The 26182-nt window shown below is 35.7% G+C and overlaps 1 long non-coding RNA gene across 5 annotated transcripts in view; it reads right to left on the reverse strand.

Annotated features, from left to right (window-relative positions):
- Positions 1 to 26182, reverse strand: part of LOC139590032 (uncharacterized) — a 46366-nt gene that overhangs the window by 8185 nt on the left and 11999 nt on the right. For 4 of the 5 annotated variants that reach the window (XR_011679204.1, XR_011679205.1, XR_011679206.1 and 1 more), the window contains exons 3-6: positions 24522 to 24725; positions 23727 to 23860; positions 16319 to 16435; positions 7751 to 7857 (exon numbers count right to left, since the gene is read on the reverse strand). This is a non-coding gene — a long non-coding RNA (uncharacterized lncRNA). The remainder of the gene's footprint in view (positions 1 to 7750; positions 7858 to 16318; positions 16436 to 23726; positions 23861 to 24521; positions 24726 to 26182) is intronic. The other variant, XR_011679207.1, reaches the window with a different exon arrangement.

Consider the following 26182-nt stretch of genomic DNA (forward strand, 5'->3'; position numbering starts at 1 on the left):
ATCTAGTCCAGCACTCCTGCAATGTCTAATCTTCAATGGGTAATCTTGCTCAGAACCCCATCCAGCCTGACTTGGAATGGTTCCAGGGATGGATCATCTACCACTTCCTCAGGCAATCTGTTCCAGTGTGTCACCACTCTCTTTGTAAAAAATGTCTTCCTTATATCTAGTCTAAATCTACCCTCTCTTAGTTTAAAACTGTTACCCCTTATCCTATCTCAACAGGCCCAGCTAAAATGTCTGTCCCCATCTTTCCTGTAGGTGTCCTTTACATACTGGAAGGCTGCAGTAAGGTGTCCCCAGAGCTTTCTTTGGGCTGAACAACTCTGATTCTCTCAGTCTGTCTCCACATAAACATATGGTTTCATATGGTTTAAGCCCTCTGACCATTTTGTGGCCCTCCTCTGGACTTGCAGTGTAAAACATCACAAGGCAACAGCCTCTTAAGTCCATTGCTTTTTTTCCTTTTTATTGTGTTGATTTGTAAATGGAAAAAATCTGGAAAATCTGGAAAATCTTTGGGACTCCTGAAATGCTTTTGGTTGGTTTGATATTTCCCTATAAATTGTATTTTATAAGAAATCCTGTCCAAACTATGTAACAGCTATCTCTTTCAAAGTCAGTAGACGTCCATTAACACTGTATGGTGGAAAATCAGCTGTGACTTAAAAAAATTGAAAGGCTATTACATTAATTTATAAAGGGCAAGTAAACTCATGTTTTCTCAAAATAGCACTATAGAAAACTGAATACAAAACTGTTTGCAGGAGATCTAACCTCATAAGCTCTGGAAAAATTTAAGGATCAGAATGGAACTTTTCAGATAGTGGTCAGGGAAGTAATATTTCTACAGTCTTCCTGCTTAAAAAGTCTGTGCCTTTTCTTCCCCATTCCCAATACATATACACATGTTCTCAAGAAACAGTATGGTTTGCAGAATAGAGAGATTAATTCTTTTATGAAGGTTTTTATATTTTTGATGTTGCAAAATCAACAATCAACTTTCTGAGAGAATAATTTAACAATAATTTAATATTGAATTTAAGGATTTCCAGCTTTTTCCTGTCTCCTTCTCTGTTGTTCCTTTTGTGCTGACTTATTCTAACTTGTATTTGAAATTAACAGCTCTTTCAAGGTGGGTTATTGGGATGGTTGGCCAAGTGATTGCATTTTAGCCACACCATTCTCCTTATAAATTGATAAGATGTTTCTTCAAAGTAGAATGCTTATCTATGATACAATGGTGTGCACACCTAATATTAAAATTTTGTTTAAAATTCTGTATATTTTCTTATATTTAATCTGCAAAATCCTAAGGAATTTTTCTGTGTGAAACAGAAATCAAAGCAGTGAGAAAGTCTGTTTTATGACATTTACTTCAGAAGTCATGAACACTTGTTAAACTTGGCTGGTTTTACACATTAATTCACATGGGATTTTATTTGGATCCCATGTAGCCAAAACAGATGTGTTTTAATAGCAATGAAAGTTGATTATAATTTGTTTTCTTGAACCAGCAGCTTTCATTGATGCTTTGTAGTTCAAATAAACTCTAGTGACTTGCCTCAGAAAGTCTGAACACCTCTTTTGAGGCTAAAATTATAGAAAGAGCTCTGAAATAATCTTTGAAGCGATTTTTCAAGCAGTGATAGGTCAAAGTGACTGAAGGGGACTTTCTATGGAGAAGTTAACGAGTCTTTTCCCATTCTGCTCTCATTTACAGTCTGCCTGAAATTCTAGGAATCTTACCTGCCCAGCTACTGCTTTTTCTGTAAGTCAGCCCCCATTGCTACAATCAGCATGGGTTTTATAAATCCCTTTCATAATGAGATGTGTTGTGAAGTAGCAGAAATTTCTGTTGTGAACTTAATGAACTTCACTGCCAAATCCATGGAGAAAAGACAGGAAACAGCGAAAGAGCCAACACTTCTGACCCCATTCAATTTCTTAAATTTCATATTCTACACAAGTTTTATGGGATTATTAGTATTTCTACTCATTAAATTAATCTTAATGAAAATAGGAATCTCTGATAACTGTTCATTCATTCTTTCCACTAAAATTTTCATTTCCCTAATTTGTACCTGCATGCAGGTTCAGATACAGTGAGAAATAAAGGTGCAATTTCACAACTCCCGGGTACATTGAATTTTGATTTTCACAGAGGTAAGGACTGTTTTCCTTTGTGTATTTTCTTACTATGGAAAACACAGCTAAACAAGAGCACCTTTAACATCATCAGAGGGTTGCAAACAGATCTGAGTATTTTCATTCATACCAAATGGCTTTCACAACAGACCTGATATGGTTGTTTAGGTAGTTCTTCATTTATATGGACATTTTTGGGTCAATAGAGAATTGACTGGCAAACTTGCTGTGAATGCTTTTCTCTCTGTACTTTCTAGTGTGTTTTGATATTTGATTTTGATGTGACAGGATATTTTTCTTTAAAAGTCCTTGTTGCTCTGCCCCTTTTGTGACCTTCAAAGAAAGTCAAAAGCCCTCTTCTATGCTGGTGCTCTCCTCTACCACAAAACACAAATACTCTTTCTTGGAATATTTGATAAAGTACATGGGATTTACTTTTCTAGTAGCTTGTTCATGGAGAATATTTACAGGAAGGACTATGTCTCCTTTCTGTTTGATTTTCCATTCCTGAAACAAAGATTTTAGCCTCTTCATCTACTTCACTGAATTTTTAGATAAGTAGCATGGTTCATTCTTAGCCTAAAACCCCTTGATCTCATTTTTTTCAACTGAAGTCAGCTTATGTTTCAACACTGAGGCTGAAGAATAGATTAAATCCTTCATGGATCTTTTGTAATATATATTGAAGTTTGTGTTTATGTATTTTATGCATTATTCTCCAATTGATTTGATAACTTACTGAAATGTATGGTAGTTTTTTAAGATTTTTTTTATGGTAGTTTTTTAAGTTTTTAAAGCAAGAAAAAAGCAATTTTTTTTTAAAGTGAGAAAAGATGTAGTATTTATAGAGACATTATGCCAAAATGTAACAAGCAGAATTACACTTAAAAATTAATTCCTGAGTTATTTTCAAGCACAAAGTGCTTGTCTTATTTTACTGTCTTTGAATTATCACTAAAATTGTCATGCTCATGGTTAGTACAGGAAACTTTTAAAAATTATATCTTTACAGTTTATGTTTTAATATAGGAACCTTTCACAAAAACTATATTTATTATGTGTATAAGGAGAAATTATTGGTGATAAGAATTTTTAACATTTTCTAAAATGCTACATATAATTTTATAACCCTAGAAAATGCTCTATTTCAAAAATTCCTGAGGGGAAAATATTACAATAATCTTAATTTAAGTTCTATAATCCCTGCCCTTTGAACAGTTGCAAGTAAAAATAGATATTGTCCTCTAGGTTATCAGTATGAAAAAGAATTCCAAGAAATTGTATATCTTTTCATTCTTGTTGGCACCATGATTTACAAATTTATATTCAAAAAAATTGCATATATCATTGTGACATTCTAATTTACTGAAACTTTGCAGATAGTACCAAAACATTTTTTGTGAGCACACATTTTTCTATTTGTACAGAACAATGACTCATTTTAGCCTACTGCAATTGTAAACAAGAAGAAATTGTTCTAAGACACACATGCCTTCCTGCTACTGTTCATTTTAAGATTTAGGACAGGGTGGAGCAGCCACAGAATTTTCACTGTCAAATCTTTTTAATTGTTGGACTTCTATCGTATTTTACAAGTTTTTAATAAAAAGAGGTACACCTGTGGGATTAAATAACTTTTACAAAACTGTTATTTAAACATTTTTGTTACATATATTTTGCTCATCTTGTGTCTTCCTTTTATTTAAAGAAACTCAAGACTGATCTTAGAAAGTGAAGTATGTCTTAGTCTGCTCTGGCTGATTTAAGTAATAATACATACAGCTTTATTTCTATGCTGAAACTATCTTGATAATTTGTGCTTGTCATTTTTATTTGGTAATAAAAAGGAAAACAAATTAGAGGCTGTACTCAATAAAGTTTGACACCATAAAATTTAGTTTTTTAAAGAACTTTCCCCCTAGATTACTCTACACAACCACCCAGTTTTTATTACTATGAAACTTCACAGTAGGTTTGAAGTGAAAGATTTATAAAGCTGTATTGCTAAAAAGGTATCTCAGGCAATATCTAATCTGAAGTGAGGGAAAATCTCAAATCCCATTCCACAGATTCTTTCCTCCAGTCTACAGGGATGCATCCTCTTACACGGGATCTGCAGCACTAAATTCCTTCCTGGAGTTAGTTGCTCATGTCATTTTTCCTTAAAATACAAGTTAGGCTCATCCTTTCTTCTGTGAATATAGTGTGGTAGCTGAAGCATATCCTGAATTTATTTCACAACTGTTCTTGTAGGCACTCACACCAACATACAACAGGATTTCCTGATCAGTATGTGAGAGATTTCTGCCTGGGCACTTGCTACCTTTCCTGATGAAGCTGTGCAGAAAGTTATGAGGGGTTAGTCAGGGCCACCCAGCTTCAAACCCAGTGTTTGCTGAATTCCTGATTCAAAGCATGTTTTCTCTTATAGCTTAAAAAAACCACAGAAGCAGACAAGACTGAAATTAGGAGTATTATGTAGTGTAAATGTACTTATTGCAATTTACTCTTATTTGGATGCCCAGCACTGATCAAAAAACAGTTTGAAGGAAAACAGATATCATCACTTTTTTTTCTATGAAAATTCAGAATAAAATTATGAGACAGAGTTCCTGCAAAAATTTAGTTCAACAACAATCTTTGTATATACTTGACTGGTGTTTTAAGATTTTCTGTGATACAGATACCATTCTGGCAGAAGAGGCAGAGTCATAATAAGCCAAATGCACATTAAGTGAGAAGGAATATTTTTTTCTCCCCTCTAAAAAAATCTTCCTAAAATATATCATGATTCCAATTGACATTGTCTTTCTCAGAAAACTTCAGTCTGAGAAATATTGAAGATGAATTGTCCAAGAAAAAGTCTTGTAGCAAAGTCAGTGCTTGCTATAGGAGCCCCAGCTATTGAGATGGTTCAGTCTGCTCAGATGCAGTGCAATGGAGGGGACATCTCCTTTGGGTGATCTATGGATGTTTCTTGCTAGAGCCTCCTCCTGGAAATTTCATAGGTGAGGATCTATGCCTCTTTCCTGGTGTCAGGCCAGGCTGGATTTTCACTGCTATTTTTAAAAGCAAATTTTGAGCTTTTGACTGTAGCTATGGTGAGTAAGGTCAAGGGTTTTAGTGAGAATAACAATAGTGTTAACCATGACTTGACTTCAGTTTGTGGTAATTGAGGATTTTTTCATACTTTAGGTATATCAAGTTTAGAACTTAGTCATTCTCCACTTGTAGTCAAGAGCAGGATAACCATTCCCTCCATATACGCAGAGTCAATCCTTGGAGGAAGTAACAGTTGGCTCCAGGAATTCTGGCATAATGTATAAGGAGCTGAGAATAGCAGCTGGCAAACAGTAAATAATTTAATATGGATCTTTCTTATTGCAAGTCTAGTTTTTACTGCAGCTGATTTAGTCAAGACCAATCACACTGATGTGCACTCCAGTATCTGCCCACCCAAAAGTTCATACAAATGATCAGTTATTTCAGGAGCAGCGGCTTTTCCAGTATACTTATTTTTCATTATGTGTTCTTAATCTTGACATATTTGTTTCCTTTCCATTTGTTTAAGAACAAAGGGCAGTTTATGTAACTTCTCATAGCTTCCTATTTGCTTCTGGAATAAATCTTCGATTACTTGATTTACAGATGAAATCACAAAATTTTTATATTTAAATGACCCTGTCAATCAGTGTGAGGGAGCAGTCTTAGTTCCTCAAAATACTATTGTTTTGGTATTTTTCACTGTGATAATGAAATGCACAAACTTAGAAGTATTTTGCTGTGAGTTGTGTACTACTCAGAGAACGCATTTTGAGTTGGATAAACACCACTAATATATTAGGAATTTGATAGGTTGGGGGTTTTTTTCCTCAAGGAACATAGACTAAATATCAGCACTTTGAATAGTCATAAATTTAGAAAAGATTGCTTACCTGAATATGGAAGAAAACTATTTATAGGCCTTACTACAAATAAGCCTACAATATAAGCCTACACATAAACCTAAAAATCTTACAAATGGGAAAGTCTAATAGTATTTTTTAATTACTGTTTTTATTACTTCTGCTCTATAACCAGCACCACAAAACAACATGACATTTAGTACATGACATTTTTATGATATTAAGTGAGTTGGAAAATATTTCAAGAAGCCATCTAGTCCAATCTCCTGTTCAAAACCTCTCTTACTGCTTGTGGTGCAAGAAATGCTGGATATTCTGGTGAGCCACAGTTAAGACATTACTGGCTTGGTAATAAGAGCAGCACATTTGTTCTTTAATTAGTCTTGGTTTCCCTATTTTGCATGGTCCTTTGAAATTCTGGTGAGTAACCTGATGCACACCTGTGATCTTGACCAAAATCATGCAGAAAATAAACAGTTGAGCTACACAGAAAATTCAGAAAGCTGAATTGTTTCAGCTTTGTTCAAGCCCTATTCTCTCTGGATTGCTTTGAAATTATTTGGGAAAATCCTTATGGAATTTTGCCTGAGATGTGTGCTGAGGCATCAAACAGGAAAACCTCTGTCTATCATGGAAAAAAATTCTGCATGACTGCTCTGTACCCTATGCAGTAATTTTTTCAGCTCTGTACTTATCCATAGCACTCATAAAACATGAAGAACAGATATTATCTATTGACATCCTACCATTTTTGGTGATCTGGAAAAAAATGTGTCAAATTAAAAATAGATGATCACATTTAGATACTGTTTTTTGGATTTTGTTCTTAACACAGGTCCCACAGCATAATTAATTGTTAAATCTGAGCAAAGTTTTACATTGGCTGATGGTCAAAATGCAGGATTAATGCTGCTTGCTCACCAGGTCTTAGTGAGAATTAGTTTTATCATGTAGTAATTGCATAAAACATAATCTCCTGATAAATTGAGGAAAGTTTAATTTTAGCACTTTTGTTATCTATTAAAAAAATAATTCCCTAAATGCTGCACTTAATCATTTGCTAGTTAATGGTATGTTCAGCAATTCTATTGCTGGTTGCAATATTTAGTCAAAATCATCTCCTAATGTAAAGTCATTCAGAAGGGGTTTTTTTCTATTGACTTTGTGAAATGTGAGAGATGAGGTGTGGGTAAAGATTAAGACAGCAACTGCTTTCTGCAAAGACTTTTAATGGGGTCGTGGGACCTGCAGCTTACAGGGCTCTGTTCCAGCTCCTGGAACAGAGATGTGTATTGGAAGAGTATGAGTTATTTACTCCTCAGGAATAATGCATATCATCACACTGCAGGGTACTGTATTTTTGGTAGCAAAAAATGCACTAAGATTCTAATGTACAAACCCTATTTTTATGAATAAACAGGTATTTTAATTTTTTTTTTTTTTAATTTTTAACCTCAGTTGAAGAACTGAACACAAACATTCACATCTGGATTATTTGCAAAACAGTTCTAGACATCTGATACTAAATGTGCTTTTTATAAACTGTTTTCTTTTAGGAGGTTCTAATGTGAGATATTGCACAGAAGAAACTTGTGAGGGCTCTACTTGATTACAGAGAGTGTGGTGAGTTCTTCTTGTTTCCACACTTCATATTTTTAGTCTTTCATCTTTAGCCAAAGTCTGAAAGTTCTACTCACATCTCTCTTAAAAATCCTGGGAGGAGAGGTGGGCATAATTCCAGCATCCCTTCTAGTCATACCTCAATGTAATCTCTTGTAACATCAAAGCAGTTGGAGGATGATGACTGGGGAAAAAAAAAAAAGAAAAAAGAGTCAGATAAAGTTCAGTCTCTGAATAGGCTGTTTGCGTTTAGATTTGTGTGTGAGGAGGAAGGGGGTGGTGGTGTCAAACTAATCACATAGAAAACTTGGCTTTTCCTGAAATAAGGTTCATATATGCCTGGATAATGAATTTTTAAATAACTATTTGCCTTCATTAATGGAAGGGGAAACAGTTCATGAAGGAATTCAACCTAGTGATTTTTAGCCTCCAAATATCAGACACCTGAGTTTCATTTCTTGAAGCAATGTCCAACATGCTATGTGGCACTTTTAGACAAATTTGCAGCTGATAAATCACTTGTATTGCATCTTTGGGAGCCAAGTATGGACTGCATATACTGAATTGATTTGCAGAACTAGAAAGAAACTAATGCGAGATGTCACTTGTTCTAACTCTTGAAAATCAGTCACAAACCATTTAATTGTCCAGTTAGGGCAGGTAGGAGAGGACATTATTGCTTGCATAAAAGCAGGAAGCATTAATTAAAGTCCCTCTCAAGAAACAATCAATGAATGCTGAGACCATAGACTAAGACCATAGTCTATACTAAGAGCATAGATTTCTCCCCACATCTCTTCTGTGCACTCTGCTGAATTATTTACACAAATTCTGCTTGTTTTTGCAGAAGACTAGTAACAAAGTCATCACTTCTAGCACTTCAAATCCTGCAAAATAATTTCTGCTGATCATGCCTTGGGCTTTTGCTGATTTCTTGAAAAGAACATGCCCATTAGAACATTGTAAACTATTTTCTTATTGATCATATGCCAAGAAAGTGCTTTCTAGCTTGGACTCTTGTCTACATGATTCTTACTTTGTCAGACAGTCTTTTACTGAGGTATCCTGATCAGTACCACAGCTAGTGTTCCTGAATATGTGGTTATTTATACATTCTTTATCCAGGGAAGGGACTTGGGTTCAAATTCTGATCCTCCTGATGAAAGCTATTCTTATGAAAAATTTTTACCCTTTTCTATCTACAAATCTCAGACAGTGGAAAATGTCAGAAAAACTGGAGTAAGAATCAGTTTGGATGCACTAAGAAGGAAATATTTTACTCTGTATTTTACTCTAACAATTCACAGAAAGACAGTTTTCCATTGCAGCAATTTAACTGAAATTTATTTAAAAATTTGGGCATGAACACCTTCACCAATTTTTGTTTCTCTATTAGAATGTAGCATCTGTGACTGAAAAAAAGCTAGAAATTTCCTGTTTATTATCTGCAAAGCTATTTGCATGTACCTGAAATAAGGTTCATTTATGCCCGGATAATGACATTTTCAATAACTATTTGCCTTCATTAATGTGAGGGGAAACAGTTGATGTAGGAACTCGAGAAACCTGGTGTGGTTGAAGGTATCCCTGCTCACTGCAGAAGGGTTGGACTAGGTGGCCTTTAAATGTTTCTTCCAGTTCAAACTATTCTGTGATTCTATGGTTTTCTGCAGAATTTCTTCATATGGAGCAATAATAAAGTACAAAATGTCATTTCCGGGTAAAGTGTTGACAAGAAAATTATTTTCCTTATTCAGTTTGTACAGCTATAAAAGCCTTCATAGATAAAATGAAACAGAGTAATGGAAATTTACAGTTCAGCAAAAGGAATGGATAAAATTTTTGAATTCTAACTTACCTAGATAGTCACAGAACCAGGAGTCTGGTTTATTGAAAAAATAATTCTTTTGATCCCATCTTATCTGGGTCTTATTCCATAAGAAATTGAATTAACATAAACTTTGAAATTAAATCCAGCAAGAGGACTGAAACTAAGAATGTACATAACAAAGTGTGTATATGTAGTAGATTTTCACATCCTTCAGTTAAAAGAGGAAGAAATAGGAAAAGATTTTTGAGGAAAAAAATCAATAAATCTTGTTCATTCTGACTAGACATAAAAATTTGAGATCCTTTGGAAGATTTGACACCATTTTTGAATGTGAACTCACTTGCATGTCCCCAGAATTGCTTTTTGCAGATGGAAATTTTGATTAAGTAATCCTATCACAACTTCTGTATACATTTAAGGTTCACCTGCACTCAAAAGAATTTGGGTACCTGTATGCCATTGCTGGTCTTCCCAGTTCAGCAAAGGAAAGTGAAAAATTAGGTTATGTTGGTGCTTTAGGCTATAGTGATGGTAAGTAGAAAAGCACTCTTTGAAGTATCAGAGGTGCAAGCTCACAATCCAAATTTCTGGATTTCAGGTTGTAAATTGACTAGAAGATTTAGGAATAGAAAAAAAACTTTACTACTCTATATTTGTCATTGTGGGAATATGATTCTTACATTGTGAGTTTATTTCCTATGATAATTAAATGCTATAAAATAAGCCTGATATTCTAGCACTGTTAGACTTCAAAACTAAATAGTGTCATTTTTTTGCTGTTAAAACTCTAAATGGTCTTTCCCCAAACAAAGCAGCACTTGCTAATTTCTATTTCAGTACTTTTTAGCAATGATGCACTGAATCCAAAAATCCTTTTCTGATACAAGGAGATGGTGGAAAGTTTGGAAATTTCTTAATAGAGTTCACAGACCTAGTTTAAAAGTGAAAAATATCTTTGTCCTACTACTTGTATTTATATCAATGAGGAAAAAAGTGTAACTTCTGGGCAGATGAATTTATGCCTCATCAGATATAATTCATTCCCTATGATTTCATTGCTTCTTTCCTCCTTCATATATGATGAGATGATCATATCAACTTGTTCCAATGTTTATATGAACTTGTTGATCTGGACTTTCTAGGAAATAGAACAGTGTTTTCTTCCTCATGGGTAAACACGTAATGCGTGATAAGGAAGCCTGCTTGCAGATATGGATTTATGAGGGAAATTTCTTTTTCATGTAAGACAGTTGAAGCAAAACAAACTCAGAGCCAATCTGAACAGTTTTCAAGCCCAACACAGCTGCACATTATCCTTGTAATCAGTACCAAGAAAAGTGGCTCTGTGGCTTGGATAACATCAAATTTTAATTCTGTGAGGGTGCTTTGACTGTGAAAGGGAGTCTATATGCTTAGCTGGGCATCTGTCCAGCCATTTAATTCATGAAGTGTCTTTCTCTCTACTTCAGGTGAGGTACTCTAATGACTTGGTTGGCACAGGATGTGTGCAGTCTCAACCAAAAAGTTCCAGTTTTCTGAGACTTGATTTTTTGCCTTTGAATAGCAATTGAAACACATCTCCTATTAAATAACCTTCTGTACATTCCTCTCACCGCAGTGCTGTGTTATTGAACAAACTAAACCCATGACATCACTTGATGAGTTCAAGGTACTCAGCACCAAACCATTCAGGAAATACTCAGACTATTGCAGAATCAGGCCCCTAATTACAAACTTATGTGCAGTGTTCTGGTTCATTTCTATTACTGATGTCCCATTTCAGTGGCAAAGTATTTTTTTCTCAGTAATCCACCTCTGTGACTAGATATTCTCCAAGAACAAAGAGGGCTACTGCAGAATGTGAGCCAAAGTTCCATGGTTGAATCTCACATGCAAATAAGAGCATAAGATTGTGACAGAAGTAACTTCTGTCTTGTAAAATGTTATTGTCTCTATCTATTAGAAAAAAAAGATTAAAACCTCATTTTTATGCTACTCTGCAGCATAATGGGCCTGACACTTTAGAGATCAACATGCAGCCCTTTGGGCTGTTTCCTTGCACAGAAAACAGGTTTTTTGATGGTTGGACACAATATTCTTTTTTAAACTAAAATTCTGGATAAAATAATTACCAAATTGTTAGTACTTTTAGGAAATAGTTTCTAAAGAAGCATAAAAGACACAAATTGATTTGCAATCTCTAGAATGCCTACCCCAGAAGTTAGAAATGCTGTATAACTAAATAATGTGAATTTTAAAATGGGTAACTAATGCATTATAGTTTTGACGTAGGAAGATAGAGCTATTACTAATTGTCTTCAACTTCAGTTTTTCCCTGAGACCCACCAGCAATAGGACTGTGACTTTCCTTTTGGCTTCCTTCAGAACTGTACCAGCCTTATCTCTTGCTGACTATGATTTCTGGCGTACATCTATGCACTGAAGAGGACAACCAAAGGCTCTCCATATTGGTCCTATACCAATCCTGGTCCTATTTAAAGACTGCACAGAATTCTGTCTAAAAGTAGGTGATATGACTAGAGATACAGAGAACTGTGGCCTGTTGTGATGTCTGTAGAAATGAAGAAGAAAGAAGCTTGTTATGGAATGCCATGTTTTGTTCTATAAACCTGGTATTTACATACCCTTTAAGGCATACTTAAGCAGTTGAAATCTTTAGAAATCACTGTAGAAAACAGTGAACATCTATACATCTATACATCTATATGAACATCTATACATCTATCACTGTAGAAAACAGTGAACATCTATACATCTATATGATTGTCCTTTTATACCTCTGAAACTCCACCAAATTCTTTGTTATATCCTTTTTCAAAGAGTAGTTCATTATTTTCTATGTATATATTCATTTTTCAAGAGCTTGCCTAGAGTGAGCTTGGTTCATGTGGAGGTTGCATTTGATTCTGTTAATGTGAATAATAGAAACGGAGTGTTCTGTGGTTAAAAATAGTATTTGAAAGCTATCCTTATCTCTTTTCCATTCTGCCTCTTCTGTAAACAAATATTTAGAAGTAGAACTGCTAATACTATAAATATGTACTCATTTCTTACTTATAGTCAGAATGCAGAAGGTACTTCAGCTAAAGACTCCAAGCAAGATGGTGCAAATATTAGTACTTCATTCACTCTACATGCTTCTGAAGTACCAATGGCTCTGCATACATGTTGAAATACAGATGGCTTTGCTAAAAGTCTTACAGCAGCTGAAGAGCAGCATGACTTCAGGAATGCTTTTAGCTATGTTGTCCCTAGTAGGTCCTCTGTCATGATTCTTGAAGGATGCTACAAAATACTGCTCAAAAAAGTTACCCTGAATCCTTTCCTTGACTCTGATTCTTCAAGCTCCTGTTGGAAACTGTGAGAAGTTTCAAATTTTTATATTCTGTCTTCCTTAATGATATGTTATTTTGCAACATTTATACACACAAAGAGAAGGACACAACCCTTCCTCTGGTTCAGTCTATCCCATTCTGCCTGTTTTGGGGAATGGAAAACATGCAATTGCCAGTGGTTTATATTTTTATAATGTTATTGCTTTATTAGGTATTTTTAGGGATATCTTAAGCTTAACTATGTTTCTAAATCCAAGGACTTATTGTACAAACAGGAAAATAAGTAGCAGAAACAAAAACCTCTATTATGAAGCAGTTATTTTCATTCCAATATTCAAAGGAATGAAACTGTCAAGGAATGGTGAGTATGTGATATACAAGAACTGCTTCTGAGAAGAATGTTTTTTAGGAGATTTCATTTGATTTTTTTAAATGTTTCAATAAGGGACAGCTGTAGACAAGAGAAACAAAAATATCTCTGAAAGTAATTAAAATGTGTTTTGGCAACCTTTTATTTAGAAAAGTAGAAAATGTTTCAGAGGTAGATTCTAATTCATGAAACAGATCCATCCTTTTTTGCTTTGTAGCTGTGAGTCCTGTCAGTTCCTACTGCTAAAAGTAAACAGAGTAACACAGAAAGTTGTTCCTGTCTGTTGTTAGCTTACTAGGAAAGAAGGTTTGTCCAGCTTCTGCCTTTTTATTCTCTGCATTGTTTAGAGTGAAATAACTTTATTTAGCTGTACCACATTTCAAATCAAATACTGTATCTGGTTGCTTGGGAAATGTTAGGTCAATTATTTTCAATTATTTTTTTATAAATAAGGTGTCTACTTGATATGCATCTGTCCATAATCCTAGAAATTCTTTCATTTTAATATAGGAACTCTGACTCTAGAAGGGTTACTCTCACTGCTCTCTTTCATTAAAACTGCCTATCCCCATGGACTCTGACCAGTCTGTTTTCCTGCATGATAGTTGTGTTTTGCTGGTGAACCAACAATCTGTACCACTTTGTATCTCTCACTTAAGCTTTGGCGTTTTTGCAAATGAGCCATAAAAAACCCCATAACAGGAATATGGGACAAGATCACACTTACACATACATGAAGCCAAGCTTCAAGAGCCACCTTTCTGTCCCAGCAAATATCCCATTTATCTGTTACTCAGAAGCTTGCAAGCTACATTCAAAAATTAGCCCTTTTTTATTGCCACAGAAGCCTTGCATTAAAATCCCAGTAAAATGCCAATCTGTTGAGGATATGGGCTACAGGTTTATTCAGCTTCATATAAAGCCCATAGGTATTCTAAATAAACTTTCAGTTGAAAACACTGAACATCTATTATTGTCTGATAGGCCACTTTTAGATAATTGTAACTATATTAGTACATAGTATGACATTAATCTAATAACATGACACCTTGTTGCAGTTACCTATCTTTACTTGCTCCTTTGAGCACACAAATAGTCTAAATTAAAATATTAGATTTTCTGGTATTTTTCTGTTTTAAAAGGCTAGGAAAAAACTAGACCAGACATTTTATTTAACATATTTTGGTCTTTTTACACATAGATTGGCAAGTTAAAGATGATTTTTAAGTCACATGTTAGTTCAAAACAAAGGGGGACAAAATGGTATTATTGTCAAATTTAAATGTTATGCAAGTCCTGCTAGTCTTTCTGGCTTCTTATTAAGTATGTAGGTAGGAGTTTGCATTTCTGCAGTGTCTTTCATCCCAGAGAACTTAAAAAACTGGATTAATACACACAACAAGCCCCTGCTACTGAGAGCTTTGATAGCAGAGTGTGAATACAGTTAAAATGGGAGGATTAGCTCTTGCACCAAATAGAGCATCCCTTTACAAACGGAATGCACAAAGATCCTAACTCGTAAAGTATAATTAAAAATGCTGAAAGTAATATGGTTAAAGGAGTAAATTTACTGAGAATCCTTTGATGTGATAGCCCAGGTTTTATGTACTTCATCCTGGATTGTATCCAGTGTCAAAGTGCACTTACATGGAACAGTATATCTTACAACTGAACTAAAACGATTGATGACTAAAACGCAAACCAACAACATATAATTTTGGAAAAAAAGATAGTGAGACCAAGAAGGGATGTTTGAAAAATGAACAAACTGGGACACAGGAGGAAACAGATATAGCAAAACCAGTGAAAATGTCAGCATTTTCCTGAAGTGATCATGCTGAAGGTCCAATGACCTCTCATGCAGTTTGTATGGAGTTTGTGTGTGCATATGCATGGTCCAGACTCAGCTAAATGCAGATCTGGAATTAAATTTTCCATTATGAATCTTGCTTGGTTGCCCCACATGTAAAAATAGGTAGATCCTGTGTACAACTCCGTCTAGGCAGCTCCTGGGACACTTTAGAGCCTGAATAATGCTTTAATATGAAAATGATCCAAGTTCAGACAGCTGTGTGTAAAGGCTTCCAGTCTATTCCTCAGAGAGGAATAAAAGTAAGAGTGCTTGTGATTTATTACTGATACTGTTGGTAAATTCCAGGTTGCAGCAATAAGAGATGGTATATATTTTAGAAAATATAGGCTGGGGCACATAAACAAGAAAACTGTTCAGAGTTAAACAGTAAACAGATTTATTACAGCTATGAATCTCACTCAATGATAGCTGCTGTATGGCCACAGAAGTTGTTTTTAAGAGACAGAGAGCTAGGAATGATCCTGGCCATTTTCAAGAAATTCCACAGCTGTTTGATTTCCATGTAAACAACTCATTAAAGATGAATTGCAAGACTGTAGCTTGTATGATAACTCAAGACTGACAAAATTCAGAGCATTTGACGTCTACAGCACATGACACGAACAATGGCAGAAAACTGAAATTGTGGTATAGAATTAGATAAAGTAATATGCCTTAGTTTTACTGTGGTATAGCTTTTCCTTTAATCCCTGCAGAAGATGTTTTCTATTTATTGTCTGCTGTTACACATGCCCAACAGAGCAGAAACATCTAGCTTAGCACTGCAGAACAATCCAAAATGGTGCAAGTCTTCATTTTTTGAGCTTTGGGAATGAGTCCATACATTTTAATTTTCAAAGAAAAAATGTGCCAATACATCTAGAACAATAAGCACTTCAGATGAAACTCTACTAGTCCCTTAACTTCACCTTCTAAATCTGGTAGGGGTGTCACACACATATGGAAGGCCCATTTCCCGTATTGCCTGGCTAGCACATCCCTAAAGTGCCTTGGAAATAGGACCTTTGAATGTATTTTAGTATTCCTTGTTCTCTCTCCAGAGGCTGCCAGCCAGTCTACAAATAATGCCAGCTGAGTATGCTACATTTTGGATAGTTTTTGCTTGTCTCCACAAATAAAAGTAGTTGTGCATTGATTTGTTTATATTTTGCTATGTCAAGCTTGTAGCAAGTCATGCCATTGTAATGGAGTGGAGATGTCACCTTAGTTTCTTACCTGCAAAAAGTTGCTGCCTCAGATAAATGAGACTTTCTGTTCCTTCTGTTTTGACTTAGATGGTCTTCGGCTGTAAGGTTGCAATACAGGATGAAACCACAGAACCCGTGTTTTCAGCTGAAAAGAAAACATTTCCATGAATAGATGAGACTCATACCCTCAAGGTCACTGTTTTGGCGAAGAATGTTTTGAAAGAAATATGTGAGAAACTATGCTTATTCTAAAAGAAAATACAGGGAATTTATAACTTTATTATATTTCTTAAATACTGACATTTAAAAAACATATTCTTTGAAAAAAATGAGACTTTAAGAATATCCTGGACTGCAAGTGAACTTAGCCATAGTTTGGAAGAAACAAAATCAAAGAGATTTGAACCACTAAAGTAGAAAGACACAAAAGAAGGCAAAACTAAAAATAGCTCTGGCAGCATCCTGTGTGCGGATTTTGTGGTACATAAGGCCTTCTGAACACACCTTTTGGAAGGCAGCTGAAGCTTCTGTCACTTTCCAACATTTGTCCTTTAGCTCAGAGATACTACAGACTAGTAAAGTATTTCCTTCAAGACAGTTGCTCAGCCAATTTGTCCTCTTTGTCTGGTGCTGAAAAGGTTCTATCTAGTCTGTACGGCCTGGTTTGGTATTACATTTTTAACTTCTGAACTAGATTTTTCAGTCTGCAGTCTGATCACTTTAGCAGAGCTTATTTTGTGAAACTGGCATTTTTATGCCTCTTTTGGGCAGCAGAAGTTTCACTTCCTAGACTCTGAACTGTCCTTAAAGCTTCCTTTAAATATTCCTGGCAGTGAAAGCATGAGGATCAATTTATGATTTTTTGACAAATAATAAATAATCAACTTCACAGAAAAGGCTTCAAGTTAAGTGAGAATATTTCTGTCTGACAAACTATATGAGAAAGAATTTATATTCTTTTCCTAACCCTTGTGTACTTGTCAGTTGTCCACATGGTTGCCTATGGACAGGGACTAGCCTTTTGCAAATTTTTTTATATGTGTGTGCTTGTGTGCATGCACAAATGTGTATTTTTGTCTTTGTATCTGTGTAAGTAATAGAAACATATTTACCATCTCTCCTTATAGTAGATCTCAAAATGCATTACAAGGTTTAGGTCCCCTCTCGGTGACTCTGGAGCCTCACTAAGACTTCTAACAATGTCTATACAAGTAGAATATGACAGAGCAATTAGTTCTGGGACTACAAGATTATTATACTTAAAGCAGTCATGTAACACATATCTTTTATATAGCACCTGAATGCATGTGCACTTTGCATCTTACTGCAGTACAGAACATTGGTCTCATCTGTGAAGCAGGTATGTCCTTGGAAGGTTTTGAAGATTCTTCTTTCATTTGGGACAACATTACTTGTGATCTGTGGTTCATTTACATTTACTTCATAGATTCTGCTTTTTAATTCTTTCAGAGATCATTCCTAAAGCTTCTGTCAGATGCTGAAATCAATTCTGTGTGTGCTGGGGAAGAAAGATATTGGAACTGCAATCTGCTGTTGTACACGAAAGGAGAATTTTCTTTCAACTGAAGACCTTGTCAATGCCATTGAAAAGTTTGTGAAATGTTATCAGTTGCACACATATCTATTAGAATATATTATATTTAGAATGCAATTTAAGCTGAAAGCAATGTCAAAATTATTAGAAGCTTTTATCCATCACAGGGAGAGACTCATTCCCTATAGATAGATTTCTCAGTTTTACTGGCTTTGTACAGGTGTGCATGAAAGAGGTATTCTTTAACCTTTTCCAAGTTGAATCTTGCAGCCTGATTTATAAGTGGGATAATTTTTCTCCATGTAAATTCACTCCTGCCAAGGCAGTGCATCCACAAAATCAGTGGAATTATCATCGTTAGAAATGCCTCTCTACGATGTCTACCTAAAATAGAGAAAAGTCAGTTCCAAGTTTTCTGTAAGATAAAGGTTAATGCTACTCCAGTTGCTTGTGTATATTTTCCCTGAGTGAAAATAAGCTTTACTAGATCATTTTGGTGAAAATGCTAGAGAAATTCTTTTATACTAGCTGTAGTAGTTCTTTTGAAGTGACTGGCTGAAAATAATGAAAGGTTTTATTCTAATTAAAAGTATTAAAAAATATTTTATATGTATAACATTTAAAAATTAAGGTTCTTGGTCACACTAGATAGTTTAGTTACATCTACCAAGTTTCAGTCATACCAAGTAAATAGATTTATCTGTGTGCATCTGTGGAAACTCAACTACACAAAGAGTTCTCACAACATTCCTTTCTGATAAGCCATGCACCACTATCTCAAGACCATTTCTTGACAACAATGGATAGGCATTCAGCTTTGTTCCTCCTGCAATTTTATTGCATGGTCATTATTGGCCCGACTTGGCTCCCTTGGTGATTCTGCTCTTTCTAGGTGAGTGTCTAAGTAAAAATCTATCTCTACTGTGACACTTGAGCTGTGCAGTAAAAAATCCCACTCACTGGGAGCTCATATCTTTTCCTAATGCATCCTTGGGAATTTAGCATTGTTGTGAAACTATCTGAGAAACCGTGGTAATGGAAATGTTAACAGAAACCAGACAGTAGTGTTTAGAGAGCTATTATGAACTTTAGCTTCTGTTCACACAGTTCTCAGAAAAAACAAAACTTTCAGTTGCTGAAACTGCAGTCTGAAGGGGGTGAATGTTTACCAGATTCTTTGTCACCAGCCAAAGAATCCACAGAAAGCATATTCCATCATATGTTTACATAGCAAATCACATCCACATACAAATGCTTTCATCAGTTGAACTCCACTGGAGACGCTCAGCTGAAAAGGCTTATACTAAAGCATATTGAAGTCAGTGGAAATTTTCACATGGACTGCAGCAGGTTTTCTTTCAAGTTCTAACTCCACTATTAGCAGCTGAGTTGAAGAAGTACTCCATAAGTTGTAAGCTCACAGCACATTGTGATCTGTGCCAGACCCAGTCTGGTGACATGATTATTCATTATTATGCTGCAGTAAAATCGTGGTGAATATTGCACAGTGTCCATAGATAAAATCTTATGAAATTTGCATTCCCTGTGGAATAAGCCTAACCTACTTCATAGACATGAAAAGTCCTCTTTATATGCACAAATTCTCCTGCTGAGAAGGGATAGTTTGAGTTGGCTTCAAAGGACATACAGATCATTAACCAGGCCTGTGACAATTTCTTATATAAAGATATTTTTGAAGTCTACTATACAAGGGAAAACAATGTAAATGGTTAGGGTAGGGTATGGCCTGCAGTTCAGCTTCTATGTGTCTTCTATATTTTAGTTGAGTCTGGTTTGATATGGCAATTTGAACAAGGAAATTGCTTCATCCATAGTGGATTGCTTTTCATAGAGAAAAGCAGTCTTGTGATGTGATGTGTATTTCTTGCATTTCCCTGTAGGGAACTTGAAAGTTTAGGGGTTTTTCCAGTTTGAGCCATGAGTATTTTGCTACATGAATGTGACAAAAGCCAGGTCTCGAGGAGTGAGTACATTACTATTAGATGGGATTGCTAAGGACTGTCATCATGAGTCTACAAAAATTGCAGAATCATGTAAAGATTTGGATTGGAAGAGACCTTTAAAGATAATCTAGTTCCACTCCACTTTCCATGGCCAGGGACATCTTCTACTAGGCCACATTGCTCAAAGCCCCATTCAACCTGGCCTTGAACATTTCCAGGGACAGGGCATCCACAGCTTCCCTGGGCAGCCTGTTCCAATGTATGCAATACATATCCTTTTCTCTCATGACTAAATGGGTAAACACAGATTGCTTGGATATACAGATCAATGCATCTATGGCAGTTCAGACAAGGGAAAGTTAACAGAAAGTGTTAAGAGCTGTTGGCTGGCCCAGATAGCCAGTGGTGTTAGTGGGCTGCCATCTATTCACTGATCCTGTTATTCAGTCTTTCTCACCGTGCCTCTGGAAACTCACATCTTCATGACCTGTCAGGCCAATGCATAAAGAAATATAGGTTCATATGCAAAGGATCAGGGAAGACTGAGGAGGGCAATGAAAAATGCTTTTCTTTTCTGAAGTATCTGTGAGATTTTAAAAGATTTTTTAATCTTTAACAGTTAGCAAAAATCCATTGTAGGAACTTCTGAGAATAAAAGATTCTGTTTTTTCAGCTGGCTCAAATCAAATGATGTGTTTCATTTAAACAGCTTATCTTTTGAATACATGAGTAATTCAAATTCAGACAAAGTATGACATAGTCACAGAGTGTTTCTGTATATAAACTTGTAAATTCTTCTAGGTATAAAAGACAGACATAGAACATGACTTCAGAAAAACAGTCTGCTAATGGGCTTCTTGGAGCTGAACTTTGCTCGCAGCATGCTCTAGGGAACATGATGACACACAGTGACCTTAGTCACAGAGAAACATAGAATACATTTTCTCAAAACAAGAAATAGTGCTAGCTCTGCTGTCAGTTTCTATAAATCTGGGAACAGAAGCTGTGAACCAACCTTCTGTCAAAACAATCTCCTAATAGCCACCAAGTACATGTTTTTTGTTATTTTATTTTAAATATTCACTTAACTTTACAAGAGTGGACACTGTATTTGGGCTTTCTGTAGGCCTCTATTATGTGTTCCATATAATTTTTCTTCAAAACATGAACACTAAATTATAAAACTAAACTTTTCCTCACAGCTTAGGTGAAATTAAGAATAGAATTGCATCCAAAACCTGGGATCAAACTTCCCTGAAACTGAAATCCTAAATAAAAAGCAGATCAAATTTTATACGATGGCTTTATTTTTTATTAAAATTATCTTCTTTGAATATCTGTTCTTTATTTTAATATTTTGATTTTAAGTCAGGTTGGGTGCTGGATTTAAAAACTCTTAGTCCACATCTTGAGTTTTGTCACTGACCTACTGCAGGGTGGAATGTCAGTTCAGATATTTCAATCAGGTTCAGGATTGTCTTAAAAATCTCTAATTCGTGTCTTTTGCACTCAGAGAGAAGTTTAGATAGGAGATCGCTTCCTAAAAAGGTTGTTGGGGAAACAAAACACATTGTATAACAGGATTAGGATCACTTTGAAAATTTGAACTGCTAGTGGTTACTTAAAAATAACCTCGTGGGCTTGTAACTGAAAATTCCAGTTGTATTTTTAACAGTAGGTGTTGCTGTAGGAAAAGAGAACAAAGCATGCAAAGCAAACTGCATTCACAGGAACAGCACATTAGTGAAGAAAAAGGGAAGCCAGAACACTTTGTTTGGAACTACTTTGAAAAACCCTATTGTAAGTTTATGTGATTTAAAATTTTATGTTGTCACCTTTTCTCAGTTTTTACAGAACTGCCTGTAAAAAACAGTTAGATATTTTAGCATTTTGAATATTTTATCTGATTATAAAATTACCACTCAAAATTAAACCTCCCTCTTCTCACTGAAATTTATATTAATATTCTGTCTGCATGAAAATTGAATCATAGACATATATAACTTCTAAATACCACTGCCTGCCTAGTATTTCAACCTGAAGATGTACACAGATCAGAAAAAAAGGTAGAATTTATATTAAGTAAATAAGGTGCACAGTTTACTCTTGTGTCTAGATAGCAAATATTACTGGCAAAGCTGTGAAAGTCACTGTAGGTACCCATTTGGCATGTTGGGTTAGCAGATAGATATGGCTGGGTGATGCTATCACTTTCCAATATGCTGATATAAGTACTTTGTGTTGCAGTGGTTTCAGACCCTTATCAGAGAGAACTCCATATGCACATAGTGTACACACAAAAAAACCTCTGTTTGCCCTGGTCTACTGAGGTACTGAGACAACACTGCATTGCCTGAGCAGCAGAAGCCCATGGCAGAAAAATAAGCACGTTTGTTACATTTTTGATCTGGAAGTGATTAGAGAGATTGCTAGGAGATTGTGGTGAAAATGTGTTTGGTTGAAAAAGGAGGGAAAAAGTCACAGCCATGCTTGTGCCAAGTGTTACCTGGTGAGAGCATGCTCTGCTCCAGCCAGTGGAAGGACAGGCCCTCTTTTAACCTGGGTTTTTCTTTCAAGTTTTCCCCTCCCTCAATTCCATTACAATTCAGAACTTCAGGATAAAAAAAAATGTTGCCTTCTGATATTCAGCAGGTTTGAGTGAAAGGATATGTGTTGTAAAACAGCTTTGTGGAGGAGCACTGTGTGAGTAAGCACAACTGACAACTTGCTGAAAGCCCAGGGGCTCAGCTTTCCTTGTACATTGTGCTCAGCTTATACTGTTATTAGTATTCCTGCTATCTGCTTGTGGGGAAGAACAGAGGAATTCTTCACTTCTAACTCTGTGGAGGCACATGGAAGTTGAGATGTTAGATGTTACTTCTTACCTAATAACATTGTGATACTATCAACAATGAGAGTTCTTGGTTTGATGGCATAAATAATTCACCCAAATATGAAAGCTTTATAGAAATAGCAATAATTGGAAGTGAACCAAGATGCCTTATAAGGGTGTAATTGTAAACATCAGAGCCTCAACCTTCTCCCAGATCAGACTGCTAGATCCAGCTGAGTCTGCCAAACTGGAGCAATGCCCCAGTAAAGTTACAGATTACAATGATTTCATCAAGTTAATAGAAATCCAGAAATATAGCAGAAAAAATGTCTTCCTTGATATACTTAATTGGAGATTTAAGTAGTGATGTCTGTTGAGGAATAGTCAGAGATGATGAAGTGTAAATTGCAGCACATTAAGAAGTCATTTGTAGGTCTCTTTTTATGGCATGAGAGATTTACTGTGTTGAGAAGTTACTGATGTAAGGTCATTTTGAACCAATCCTAAAAGAGGCAAAAGGGTTTGAGCTATGCTTAAAAGTGGATAAAGTTTATATATGGGATGTTCATGGTTCAAAATAAGCGAGTCAATGAATCAATTCATTGTATAGGAATACCTTCTAGTCTCTCTAACACATACTATTCAAATTTAGAGAGGTGAGAGGGTTTAATGGTTTAATTACTAGTTCCTTTCTTCATGGTTTGGGTGCTATGAAGGTATGAGCTATTATCCTTAGAAGAAATTACAAAAAATATTTTTTAAAAAGCGTAATTTATTGGAAAGCAAAAGAGAGACAAGTCCCCACCCAGGGAGCAAACTGTAATGCCACTGGCAATTTAACAATGAAAGATCTCATCAGTTAAATTTGTAATAGTATTGATAGCAGAAAGGATGAACAAGTGTTGAATATTAACAAATATTTTGCCCAAAGGGTGAAAGATATGATGAGGGTTTGTGAATGGGATTGAATTCTTATCCTAACATTCCTTGTATCCGCTCTTTCAAGGGGATCTTGGCGAACACATGGTAGAGGAAATGAGATCTTTTCTCCTTTAGATCTTTAGAGTATGCAACCGGTACCCACCTTGTGCTCCTCTCAGCACTGCAGATTGCCACTTGTTCCACATATGCAGCAGCACCCTCCTGTCCTGCTCTCTGCTGAGGGGAGGAGCAGGTCCTGCCCAGGTGCAGAGCAAAGCTGCCTCTTGCTTCTCAGAGCTTTTGTTCAGCCAACACCATGTGACAGGATGAGGTAGAAACATAGAAAAGAGAAGAAAGCAGGACAGGTTCAAACTATTGAACAGTTCAAACTTCAGAAAAGAGAAGAAAGCTAGCATCACAGGCCAGTTGTTAACATTAGCACCTCCAAGATTTGATTTAATTTTGCATACTTATAGATATTAATTCTGCATCATCTGAGGTTATACTTCACAACATCTGCAACCATAAAAAACATGTAGATAGAATAAGAGGGAGTCTTTGAGTTAAAACATGCAAAAATTGTTTCAAATGAAGGAACAGGATTTTGTTTCCTCTTTACTGAATACATGCAGTCCTCATATAATTCTGAGCTTTGGCTAAGCATAAAAGAATGGAGGATAACGTCTGAGAGAGCTGACTGATAATGACTGCAAACCTATAGTAAAGATCCTTGTTCCAGTGATTTTCTCCTGGTATATTTAAAATATTGCATATGGAAACCAATGTTTCGTTCTTATTAACAGCTCTGTTACATGACAGCCTTTGCTTGCAGCTTGGTTTTTTCAACAATGCAGTTGGGACTGTGGCTCTATTGAAAGGTTCAAACTTCAGGACATTCTTAAGCTCAGCTGAATCATTTAAATCACATCTGCCTTGGAGTAGAATTAGTAATTATTACTAGATGCTGCAGTATGAGGTGCCTTCTCCATCACTGGCTCTCCTAAACCAGGTTCTTCTGCAATAAATTTGGAACACAGCCATGAGCCACGACATTTGATCACAGGCAATTTACCACAACAGTCACAGAATCCCTTGCTTCTGGCTTTTGACTTCTGGACTTTGTATATTTTTGGTTTGCTGTGTCTCTGAAAACAGACCATGCCTGGAAGGGAACACAAAACAGAAATACCTATCAGAAAGATTCAGTTTTGCATAATGTAGATAAATTAGAACACATTCCCACTCTATGCTTGATTTTAGAAGAAGAATGTGGGCACCAATGCTGTGCGTTGAAAGATATATTTGAAAAAATTGCTCAAGGTTTTACTACTGCGTCTCCTCTGCTCTTCTGAGTAAATCCTCTAGTTTGTTTTCATGTAAAATCACACACAAATCACATTTTGCTGACTATCTTGAAAGATGGAACTCCCTGTGAGGAACAAAGAATTGGATTTGACCATCTTTATGGGTCCCTTCCAACTTGAGATATGCTATGATTCTATGATTATAATCTCCTGGGGTCCAAAGGAACTGTGTTTGAAAATAGTTTTGTTTGGGAGTCCTTATTGCTGGTGCTATCTATACATCTTGTTAAAGAAACCATTGTCCCTTTCCAAAACTAGAAGTGGAAGTCAAAATGGGAATGTGAGAAAAGAGGAAGAGTAAAAAGATGTGCCAAGATTGCCACAACAGACAAAAGGCAAAGCAGATAATATCCTCCTTTTTCCAAGACTGTGTATACTGTTGACTCACAAATTCTCTCAAATTCTCCAAGGAGTAGTAGAAGATACAAAGAAGTGAAACTGCTGAGAGATTGAAAGCTTACCTTTGCAACACTGCTCAGGCCCCATTATGAGAAATACTATATAAGAACATCAAGAGCCTAAACCTTTTCCCCTCACTAGTAATACCAATTTATGAATTTAAATCTTTGTTACTTACTTGACCCTCTTCCCAGCAAGAAAATACCTAAGTATTTAAAGTTCTTCCATATAAGGACTGGATTCCTTTGAAATAAATTATATAAAAAATATGAAAATAGTCTGCAGTTGAATCATACTTATTTTTTTTAATATAGGTTTATTCAGCAAATTGGCTACCAGTTGAGAGCAATGGTTTCCATACTACGATTTGTGGTGTATTCAAAACAGATGGAAGCCTCTCAAAGCCTGCTTTGTCCAAAGCCAAGAACATTTTTCGGCAAGAAGTCTGAACTTGTTGCCACATAAACAAAACGAGTGATTTAACTTAGTGTCTACATATTTTGGATTGGCAAAAACTGCTGCAAAAAAGTAAAGCCAGAGAGCAGGCTCTACAAAAATAGGAAAAGACAGAGCAAGAAAAAGAGAGAGATACACACACATATGCGTGCACCACACACAAACACACCCATTCTGGCAGCTGTTAGACCCGAAGTGTTTGTGTTGTGAGATTCTAAACAAGTAACAGGGTGTTTTGGTCCATCTGGAAAATTTCTTACACTTTTTGTTCCCTGAGTTTAGGCACTCGTGTCAATATTGAAGAAAGCATATTTGTATGCCTTCTGTTGGCTGTCCCTAAAAATAAAATTAAGCCTTATATTTTCTTCAGGTTTGTTTATGATGCACATATTCAGTAAGA

Source organism: Agelaius tricolor, unplaced genomic scaffold, assembly GCF_023055355.1.
Source record: "Agelaius tricolor isolate 1412-34295 unplaced genomic scaffold, bAgeTri1.0.p SCAF_5, whole genome shotgun sequence".
Lineage (NCBI taxonomy): Eukaryota > Metazoa > Chordata > Aves > Passeriformes > Icteridae > Agelaius > Agelaius tricolor.